Source organism: Sinocyclocheilus rhinocerous, unplaced genomic scaffold, assembly GCF_001515625.1.
Source record: "Sinocyclocheilus rhinocerous isolate Xijiao unplaced genomic scaffold, SAMN03320098_v1.1 scaffold47, whole genome shotgun sequence".
Classification (NCBI taxonomy): domain Eukaryota; kingdom Metazoa; phylum Chordata; class Actinopteri; order Cypriniformes; family Cyprinidae; genus Sinocyclocheilus; species Sinocyclocheilus rhinocerous.
Genome location: NW_015633578.1, coordinates 100,944 through 112,939, shown reverse-complemented (window position 1 = coordinate 112,939; position 11,996 = coordinate 100,944). Strand labels below are relative to the sequence as shown.

The window sequence follows — 11,996 nt, the reverse complement described above, 5'->3', positions numbered from 1 at the left end:
TATATACACACAAAAATATTAAATGTTACAACATATAAAATAAATTGTACTTTAAATATTATACAGTAATTATATAAATTATTATTTATATAATTAGTAATTATTTATAGAATCATAATTAGTATATATATAAAATTTCAAATTGAACAATTGAAGAGTGGTTTCATTTCAAAGAACCAGTGAAACTATAATTTACTCCTTGGATAGTAAACTTACTATTGAATTAGACACTTTTACTGCATTTCATGTCATGTAATTCATTCAGTCGACAAAATTAATCAGGTGACACTGTACTACATGTAGTTCAATCCAACACACTGAAAACTTCAGTATTTTGGTGACTAAGTCATTTCCATCTCTCAAGCCCGTGCACACAGGTCATCATCTAGCATTAATTACAATAATTAATCCGCTAAAAATGTCTCGGTTCCACCGGTGGCCCCTCCGGCGCCGAGCTTCGCCGTAACTTCAGCGATCATCTTTATTCATTTTCTTCTGCTCCCATTTTAGTTTAATTAAACCGTGCAACATCCAGAAACGAAGGACAACAGCATGATTTATCATTTTTTTATGACTTTCTGATAGATCTGTCATCTGCGTTCATCCGAGATAAGAGCGCTCGTTGAATATTAATGAGGGCTAATGACAGAACGCTCTGGTTTCTGAAGGGAAAGTGGTTGAAAGTATTTTAGATGAGACACAGAAAACCTGAGAGATTCATTCAGACGACGCTTTTGAAGCTACAAAAGCTACAACAACTCACCTAAGATTTTCACAGAGATATGTTTTCAGGTCTTACACGCGCTAACTGATGAATTTTAGCTTTTGATCAAATTTTATTGAGTTAAAACCTTCTAATCTGTCATTTATTTATCTTGTTTATGCATTGGAGGAAAATCTAATTATCTTTGCCTGTAATTTTACCTCTCAAATATTCCAGTTGTATCCAAGTCATTTATAATGTCATTTAAATCAGTCTCGCCAAAAATCACAGTGTGTATTCTAATAAAATCTGCTTTACTTTAATGCATGACTTGGTGATATAAATTTTCTCTGAGCTAAATAAATATTTTCTTATGAAATTAGAGGACTGATCTAATAATAATAAATCATAAAAAACACTTAAAATACAATTTAAAATAAAAAATCAATAATTTTCTATTATGAGTTATTATTATTACTGGACTAATAATAATAATATTAATAATATCATCTCAAAATAAATAAAATAAAAAGCAAACAAAATATTTTATCTAAGCTGTGAGTTTATGAAATTATTATTACTACTACTACTAATAATAATCTCAAACTTAATTCATAACATCAAAATCTTATAATAAAAAAAATCGTAGTTATCACGAGTTAATTTAGTTTAATAATAATAAGAAATAAAAAAAGTTAAAGTGAGTTGAATAGTTTAATTATAATAATAATCTCAAAACCAATCAAATCAAATATTTTATTTTACTTTTTATTTTAATAATTGATTTTGAGAATGTTATTATTAATATTATTTTATCGTTATTATATTTTGAGATTTTCTTTAATATTTTTAAGTTGAGTTAAAGCTGAAAAATAATGAATAAAATATTTTTTCTTAGTTGTGAATTCGCAGTCTGAATTCAGAAATAGAAAGACTGAGCGCTACAAAATAATATGCAAAAACTCCTATTAATCACCAATATGTTCTGCTTCTAGAAGTGAAATAAGGTTCTGATTGGTCATCAGCACCGCCCGTCACCCACAAGCCCCGCCCCCTGAGCTGCAGCGCCCTGATAAGCCCCGGCCGGCCCTCACAGCTCCGTATCTACAGCCATCTCTGCTGTCCTGATGTATTCTCGAAATAAACCAGTTCCTTTAGAGCTGATATGATCAGGAACGAATCAGTCAGATGGAGCCGATACCTACTGAATCTGACCTCCGTCAAACTAAAAAGAGCGTTTTCTCATTCCCGGTAATGCCGTCCTCCCCTCTCTCTCCCCGGCTTTATTTATCAACACAAATCCAGACGAACGGCAGCGTTTCAAGACAAGAGGTCAGGTGCTGTCGTGTCCGCACTGATACTAGCTCCTGATTGGTCGGCAGCGTCATCGACCAGGGCTCGGGAGATCAGATGGGCCGCGCTGATATCAAGACTCGGAGAATTGCTCTCGAGTCACTACATCAAACCCTTTTTCCCTGCCGAGCCTCTCAACATAGAACCGGAGAGGGACTGATAGAGGGGCACGAGCCTTTTAACCCGCACCGAGCTTCCTGTCTCAGATGGACGAAAAAAGACAGCAGGATCAGGGATGACGGTCTAATGCACTTTAAAAGCCATGAAGGGAAAAGCTCGGTCCTTCACGGAGACAGATTGTGACTTTAGATGCTGCCCGTCACGTGTATGAGCTCCCTGAGACACAACAGGCTTCAAATAGCGATTGTTTTCAACTAATAATTATTAGAATGATTAATCGGAGAGGTTAACGCAATAATAATTACAAGAGGTAATAATTGTTGTATATATTTAATACAATGGCAGTTCATGGTGACAACATCTGACAAATTCCAAAAGTAATCAAAAACCGTCATAAAAGTGGTCAATACTACTTGTGTGCTATATTTCATGTCTTCGGAAGTCATTCTTGTCTTTTTAGGGCTCGACAGGCCAAGGCTGCATACATTTCTCCTCATGTGTTGTACAGAATGAAAACAACAGGCCGGGTCTGGAATAGAATATGAGGGCGAATAAATAAAGACAAAACCTTCATTTAAGAGCAAATTGTTCCTATAAGAGGAAACATAAAAGTTTTACCCAGGATTTACTTCACATTCTCAGCAAACGTGGCATTTAGATCAGACTGAGAGGACGAACGGAGCCGTTAATTGGATTGTAAACATTTGGACGCGGGCTTGCAGACACACCGCTAACACTAATGCTAAGCGTCCAGACGGCATGAGCTCCCTTTTCACATCAGGCCTCTGGAAGGCAACTTAATTGCTGACTCCAAATGTTAATTGGAGTTCATTATGTGTAATTTGGGTAGTTTCAGCTGAGGGAATCGCTAATAAAAACCGACAGTGAGCGGCATTGAAAAGTCGGGAGTGATTATTTGGCACTTTGTGAGGTTGTAAGGCACTAACAGTCTTAAACAACCGGCAATTTGACTCAAAAATAATAAACGGATGAAAACAAAACAAGACCAAAAAATAATCACTTAAAATTAAAGTGCTGATGCCAAAAGAAAACTGCATGATTAACTTGAATTAAGCCGCCTGATGTTTATTATTAGCGCTGTTTGCTAATATCTGCTATCTGCACATTTTGTGCTACAGAGATCAATGACGCTTCAAATCATGTGGCTATTAAATTGTGTTTTTACTTTTCAAAGCATTGAGTTTTACCTAACGTAACATAAAATTTGTGAAAAAAGAGGGACACAAACCATATCTAAAAACCAGAATATGACAGGGATTTGAGGTAGATGCTTTTGACCAGTAGTACCACTTTGTAATCACCCAGAACACCCCAGAAACCACCCAGAACATCATAGAAACCACCTAGTAACCACCCAAAACACTCCAGTAACCGTTGAGAACACCCTAGAAACGCCCTAGTAACCACCCAGAACACCCCAGAAACATAATAGAAACCACCTAGTAACCACCCAAAACACTCCAGTAACCCTTGAGAACACCCTGGCAACTACTTACTGTAGTAACTGCCCAGAACACCCTACAAACATCCTAGAAACCACCCAGAACACACTAGAAACGCCCTAGAAACCGCCCAGAACACCCTAGAAACGCCCTAGTAACCACCCAGAACACCCTACAAACATCCTAGAAACCACCCAGAACACCCCAGAAACTGCCCAGAACATCATAGAAACCACCTAGTAACCACCCAAAACACTCCAGTAACCGTTGAGAACACCCTAGCAACTACTTACTGTAGTAACTGCCCAGAACACCCAAGGTAAGTAACCACCCAGTACACCCTAGAAACACCCTAATAACCACCCAAAACACTCCAGTAACTGCTGAGAACTCCCTAGAAACGCCCTAGTAACCACCCAGAACACCCTAGAAACACCCTATTAACCACCCAAAACACTCTAGTAGCTGCCGAGAACACCCTAGCAACTACTTACTGTAATAACTGCCCAGAACACCTAAATAACCACCCAGAACACCCTACAAACATCCTAGAAACCACCCAGAACACCCTAGAAACGCCCTAGAAACCGCCCAGAACACCCTAGAAACGCCCTAGTAACCACCCAGAAACTAACCAGAAAACACCTAATGTGTTGATCACCCAGAACACCCTAGAAACCACCCAGAACACCTTGGAAACACCCTAGTAACCGCCCGAAACACTCTACTATCTGCAGAGAACACCCTAGCAACTACTTACTGTAGTAACTGCCAAGAACACCTAAGTAACCACCCAAAACACCCTAGAAACGCCCTAGTAACCACCCAAAACCCCCTAGAAACGCCCTAGTAACCACCCAGAACACCCTAGAAACACCCTATTAACCACCCAAAACATTCTAGTAGCTGCCGAGAACACCCTAGCAACTACTTACTGTAGTAACTGCCCAGAACACCCTAGACACATCCTAGAAACCCCCCAGAACACCCTAGAAACGCCCTAACAACCACCCAGAATACCATAGAAATGCCCTAGCAACCACCCAGAATACCCTAGAAACTAACCAGAAAACACCTACTGTGGTGATCACCCAGAACACCCTAGAAACCAACCGGAAAACCCTAGAAACCACCCAAAAACACCCTAGTAACTAACCAGAAACCACCTCCAGTAGTGATCACCCAGAAAACCCTAGAAACTACCCAGAACACCACAGTAACCACCCAGAACACCCTACCATTGTGGTGGCAAGTTTTTCACAGACTAACGTCTTTAGTTAACTGTCTTTAACTGGAAAATTAGTGTTTACTATTGTCATTTTGCATTATTGACACACTATTTTCCTAATTAATGCTGTTCAGTTGCTTTGACACAATCTGTATTGTTAAAAGCGCTATATAAATAAAGGTGATAAAGGTGACTAACGCCAGCAAACCCTTCAGTAAATGTATAAATCTAGCAATTATTATTATTCAGTGTCATACTTAGGTACCGAGCACATTAATATCAAAAGTGTAGTCAGTGAAATTATCCCATTTTCATTGAGATATCAAGGTCTGACCTTTACCATGCTGACATGCAATATAAACCAAAGAGAACAGTCGTACACTCAAATAAAGCTTCAAGGAAAACGAGCACTTGTGCAAATATCATCAGTTAAAGCAGCCTATATTACTCACGGCACTGCTGTGTGGACTTTACAAACTATAAGAACACATTAGATCAGACCACAGAGGAGGATGGAGGATGATTGTGTGACATACGGATCATTTCAGAGCATTTCACTTGCATACAGCAACGCGTCCAGCTTTAATGTGACCGCATGATGTGCTTTGAGATCTTTCATAGGGTTTTCAACCAGGGGTCCATGAGGGTACAGCGTGGTCTGCAGTGAAGATATATAAAACATACAGAATTTTGATTTGATTTAACATTAACTAGTGATTTGATAAGTATTCTATCATATAATAATGTACATGTTTTAATAAAAGTAATTACCAATACCGTACAAAGTGTTAAGAAAATCCAGCCTTTTTCTGAGAGTCTACAGCGTACAGATCAGTCTATTTAACCACAAAACAAATTAATATAAAGTTGATTCTTCAGTTTAAAAAAATAAAGTAAACAAAGAAAGATTATAAAATAATAGTAAATAAAAAAATTATAATAATTTAACAGGTAAACAGGTAATTTTTACTTTGCACTTTCCCCTAAAAAATATTTTTATTGATTTAAATTTAAATGATACGGTCATTACCATCACACCAAAGAGAAAAACAAAATCTTTTTAGAAAAAAAAAAACAAATTAAAATAAATAAAATAATAATACTCAATAATAATAAAAAAAAATTAGGTAATTTTTTACAAATTAAAAAAATATATTTAAATCATTTACTATATATAAATTTCTATACAAGTTTGTATTTTTATAGCAAATAATTGTGGTTCCCAATATTACTGTCATTACCGTCACACACACATTAGATTTTTTTTAGGTGTCATTACCAAAGTAATCAAACTATTTGCTCAAATATTTAATCAATTTACAGAAACAGTGAATTTCTTATTTTTATAACTTCAGAGTTAACTGACTGCTAGCTAGCTTGCTTTGTTAACATGTGCAAAGTTTATCCAGCTTTTTCAACAAAAAATGAGAAATGTAATTAGTCACACACAATATTAAAAAAAAAATCCACTTGAAGGTTGATCAAGGCCGTGATCAGATCCTTATTCCAAGACACATGCTTCAACACCTGAAAAATTTTTAAGAAAAAGTAAAGAATCGCATATAAACACCCTGTTTTTTCACATTTTGTACTTGCTTTTCTGTACTATACAGTTAATCTACAATAAATAGTTTTACTCACACAATATACGTCTATATAAAGAAAGAAGGTGACGTTCTCTCTATTCTCATTCAAACCTCAGCACAATCCACTACACTGCCTTCCTGAAGCATCTCTGGCTTTTGTCTCCGTAATAGAATTATTGTTGCTTCAATAACAGTGGAGCTGAATGCAATGAAAAGTGAAGCGACAGAGAGGAATTACAAAATGAATGGCAAATGAGCAAGCGAGAGAATATTCCCCCGTTCAGGCTCATCACCTCAATCAAAAGCCACACGCAGGTGGATAATGAAGAACGAGAATGCAAAAAAAAAGTGTTTTATGAGTTCTCTCTTCGGTCCTGTCAATGCATTTAAATATATGCTGAATATTAAAATTAACCTTTGTGTGGTGAGATACATCACGGCCCCATTTAACACTGTTACACTAGAGAGTGAAGTATGAAACTTAGTCAGATTCATTATCCTCATTGTCTTCTGTTCATGAATACAGAATCCAGGGCTCCAACACCTTTCTATTAATTAATTTCTATGAATTGGGCATCATTTTTTTTTTTATGTTTTACGAATCATTCTATAGACTTCATACTTACAAGGATCCACGTCTAGACAATGAAATATTTCAGAACAAAGCAACTAGAAGAAATACTTTGCATTAGAAGAACTACTATGCTTCAGAAAATAGCAGACTTTATTAGTTTCTATAACTTTCCAAGGTCTGAAAACAGGCCCGTTTCTAGGCATAGACAAGCTATGCGGTCGCCAGCAGGAGGGGCACCAATGAACGCACGTACTGGCACTAACTTTTAGCAGGGTTGTGATAAAGAGTGGCACGGCCAACCTGAAACATGATTGCCGCACCCATTGGATCCTCCAACATCACTGGGCTAGAGTACTGTCGATGCCTGTATGCCATTAGATCAGAGTGCAGTCAACTGTTGCCTGATTGTTTCATGCAAAGTTTGCATTTGGAGCGCCGTTAGATCAATGGTTTCTGTCAGTGCGTTAGCAAAGTAACACTTTTTTTTTTTTTTTTGCCATGCAATAAAGCCAAGTTCAAAGGCCAATTTAAAATATTGGTACAGTAAAAAGTGCACAAAATGAGTATTTTGTTAAGGCAGTATTTGTGGCAGTCGAGAAATCATGCTGCAAAATTGGTCCAAGAGGTGTGCGTTTATGCGCCAATGCATTGTTAAAGGATCAGTGTGGTGTGTAATATTCACATATAAAACTTTAACGGCCAATTAAAAAATATTGGTATAGTAAAATTCACTAATTCACAAGATCAATACATCCTTCATTAAACCGTAACAAAGGAATAAGTAGCTGGATTCTGATTACTTTCATGTGACTGATCAAGCTTTTTTTTAAAATTTAGTTTGGAGTAATAAAGGGTTTTATAGGTTTGACTGAAATAATAATGAAAAAAAAAAACTGACGCTTTAAATCAACGTTTCAAATAACAACAAAACAATAAAAAAAAAGAAACTGAAAGACAAAAAAGTAGTCATTGATAATATCTAAACATATCCAAATTGAAGTGACACCAGATTATATATCTCTGAAAAATAAATAAATAACATTCATTTTTATGTTTAATTTTTGTGGTTATCAGTGTATTACAAAGGTACAAAACAGATTTCAGTACTTCAATAGGTTGGTATATTAACATTATATCAGTTAATGAAATTGCGGTATTTAACTGTAAATTTAAATTTAAAACCGTAAAACTTAAAACGTTGCTACCGTACTTTTTACGGTAAAATTCCAGCAACCAGAGCTGCCGGTTTTTTACCGTAAATTTTACGGATTTTTTTTTTTACAGTGTAGATATGTAAATGTATATTACATATTTTATTATTATTATAAATGAATTTGAGTTGAATATATTATAAACTCATATGTATCATTAATTTTGCTCCATTATCCTCACAAAAAATATCCACCATATTTTCCAATGCAGAAGCAAGTTGTTTTCTGTGAATTAGCAGCTGTAGGGAAATAACGAGAACAACAAAGTGCGGTAAAACCGGTTCACTGGCTACGTCTACATGCACCCATATAATCCATTAGTAATGGGATTGACGGCTCAATCAGACTGAAAAGCCTTCATGTAAACACCTTAATCGATCCGACTGAGCTCGATCTGAATGAAATTTTGATCGGCTTGAAAGGGGTGGTTTATTCCTTTTATAATACAATTGAGAGTGCATGTAAACACTTGATCGGACTGAAAACTGAAACTGAAAGGACTGCGCATATGCAATGATGCAGAAATAGTGTAGAAAATATTCTTCTTCCTGTTAAATAAAGAGTTTTATAAATGAGTGTCCCGTCATTATAAAACTCTCATTTCAACCACATCTTAAAGACATCTTCTAAACGTCTATTTGACATCTGATAGGAAACGTCCAATAGACGTATTGCAGATGAGCAAACACTCTAAAAAATACGTCTAGCAGATGTAATGCAGACGTCAAATAGACATCTCAGTGATGTACGTGTGTTATCAGTGTTATATTCTTTGGTGTGAACGGGCTATATAAGATAAATGTAGCCGCACTTCAGTAAATGTACATCTGGATCCATGTAATTGAGGCAGGTAAACGTTTTCTTTATGTTCTTTATATTCTCCATTAAAAATGCAAGGCCGCACAGCCCCGCGCTGCAAAAATGTCTGAAATGCATGAATGTTTCAGGCGTCTTTCATGTTAGCAAGCGGAGGACGCGGTCAGTGCTGAAGAAAGAGAGAGAAATCCCATCGAGATCAGACAGCGGCCGGAGCTTCATTCTCTCTCTTCAAAGGAACCGCGTTCTAAAAATATCCACAGTCTGTAGTCCAGAGTTCGAACGCAGACGCTTGCTGTTCTGATCTTTCACTCGACATCAGTGAGCTGCAAATAACAAAGAGAAAGAAACGACAAGGAGCAAGAGCGCTCACATTTATAAGTGCTCGCGGAAGCAGGTTAGCTAACGTGAAATCTCTCCCGCGTTTCCCGGGACGAACACGTTGCGGCTATTAAACATTAAACATCACAGACTAGAACTAGACTGTGACTGTGACATTTTCTGAAGATTGGCATGCGCAAAACTCCCTGCTATGATGATAGGGTGTAGTGATAGTTGCCAGGGCGACGCTGTTTGGTTGCTAGGGTGTTCTGGGTGGTTGCTAGGTGGATTGACTTTGATCCGACAGGAAGCCTCTAAATCTGTAAACAGAATAGTGCTGGAAAAACACATTTCATTTTTATTCTTGTCTTGTCAGTGGAAATACAGTAAATCACAACACAAACCAAACTAATTTGACTGTATATTTTTATTTGAATGTATTAAAATCTAAAAACTAATGTAGGCCTACTGTTTATTTAAATTGATGAGTCTATAAAAAAGACATTTTGATCACTTTATTATTATTTTAATATACTGTGTATATATATAAAACATTATTATTTAATTTTTTATTTTACATTTTAATATCCGTCTTATATATTTAATTAAAATGGAGCCATATTTAATCAGAACCATTTTGTGGCACTTAGGCAGTAGAATCAGACTTGTTATTTTCTGTTAAGGTGTGGGCGCATTTGTGAAATTTCTGTGAATTTGTGCCACCGTCTTGAAGCTATTGTGAAATCTGCGCAAGGAACGCGAAACTGCTGATTGCTTGGATTCCCACTGAAAATACTGGATTTTACCAGCGAAATTGTAGAGCAACAGTAAATGTGACCACGCCTTTTACCCACCTTTTCCAGCTTTCTACTAAACCTTAATAAATTTTTTTTAAATACATAAAATCTGCAAAACCTTAAAAAAAAAAAAACATTGGTTTGATGGTAAAACTCAAGGATTCAGAAAGTTTCAAGGGTCTACAGATGCTAGCAGACAAGATCTAAGGTCTTGTGTTTCTTTTTGCCCCGTCCATGACCCACATCCTTTCAGAGCTCTTGAGCAATTGAGAGATTGATGGATGAAAAAGAAGAAAATATCTACGAATAAAAGATCTGAATGTTTCTAAAGTGGTCCGAGAGGTTAGAACCTATCAAGGGCTTTCAGCCCTGAAGCTCTTATGCTAAAAACAGCTTCCACGAACCAGCCGTTTGCTCAATATTTCCATGTATTCGACCGTTACGGGCTTCAGTATCGCGGAGTAATTAGCAGAGCATTAGCCGTAGCTGAAAGACGACGCGCGGCCTCCCGTTTGACCTGCGGAATAACTGATGGAATCTCGTATCAGATCCAAAGCTTGTGTCCGCCTCCGACAGCAGTACCTAACCGACCCGTTTGATCCGGTAATTGACTCGGAGGTGATAAGAGAGACAAATACAGCCGGTGGAATGGGATGGGGTGGAGGGCTTGAGATTAGAGGGATTTGATTTCCTGTAGGGCTTAGCGTGTAGCGGCCTTCATATAAAACTAGCAGGAAAAATGACTCGATTTGCTTTGCATGCAGTGGTTTTGCTTCTGGTTTTCCTTCAGGACCTAAAGGAATTGTACATCCAAAGATGAAAATCTGCTAAAAAATGTTCTCCAAGACGTAGATGAGTTTCTTCATCAGATTTGTAGAAATGTAGCGTTGCATCAGTGTCTCCGCAATGGATGCTCTGCAGTGAATGGGTGCCGTCAGAATGAGAGTCACAACAGCTGATAAAAACATCACAATAATCCACAAGTAATCCACAGCACTCCAGTCCATCAGTTAACATCTGGAGAAGACAAAAGCTGAAACAAATCCATTAAGACTTTTTTTCCCCAAAATGTTGCTTCCAGCTAAAATATGAGTTCATAATCCAGAATAATGCTTCCTCCAGTGAAAAAGTCCATCTCCTATTGTCTCTCACATCAAAATGTTTGTTTAGAGCTGTTTTGGCTTGTAAACAGTGCTGGATCTGTGCAGATTTCGCTCCTGATTCAGACCAGAACACTTTTTCACTGGAGGAAATGTTATTATGAAACCTGAAGTAAGTTAAAAACGCTCAATTTGTTTGCTGATGCAATGCTACATTTCTCCAAATCTGATGAACTCTAAAATCAACAGATTTGCTGCATTAACACTTACGTACATGTCACTAAAACTCTCCTGTTAGCGCAGACAAAACAACAAACCTCAGGGATCATTTCCGATATTAATGACGAAAAACATTTGCATGATTCTGCACCAGGCATTCGTCCAGAATAGCTAATTAGCTAATAAGAGTTAATCACAGCAGGCTACTACTGTAATTGCCGGGTGCTTGACACGCATTGTTCCAGGTAATGGATTCTAACTGGTCGTCATGACGTTCTCCTAACAGCATCTTTCATATCTCGATGCTTTCGCTCGTGCTGATGAGAGAAAGAGTTTTACAGGTAAAAAAAAAAAGTTTAGTCACGTTGATTGTGGGAAAAATTAAAATTTTAAAGCAACTCTGATTGGACGAGCCATTTTCAAATAAATTATAATATATATTTTTACCAATAGTAATAATAATAATAATAATAATTATCACACTTTATTTTAAGCTCCAATTGTC

General features: G+C 36.9%; 1 long non-coding RNA gene across 1 annotated transcript in view; it reads right to left on the bottom strand.

Moving 5' to 3' along the window:
* Positions 1 to 11,996, bottom strand: part of LOC107744657 (uncharacterized) — a 22,059-nt gene that overhangs the window by 4,060 nt on the left and 6,003 nt on the right. The window contains exon 2 of the long non-coding RNA XR_001640507.1: positions 852 to 854. This is a non-coding gene — a long non-coding RNA (uncharacterized LOC107744657). The remainder of the gene's footprint in view (positions 1 to 851; positions 855 to 11,996) is intronic.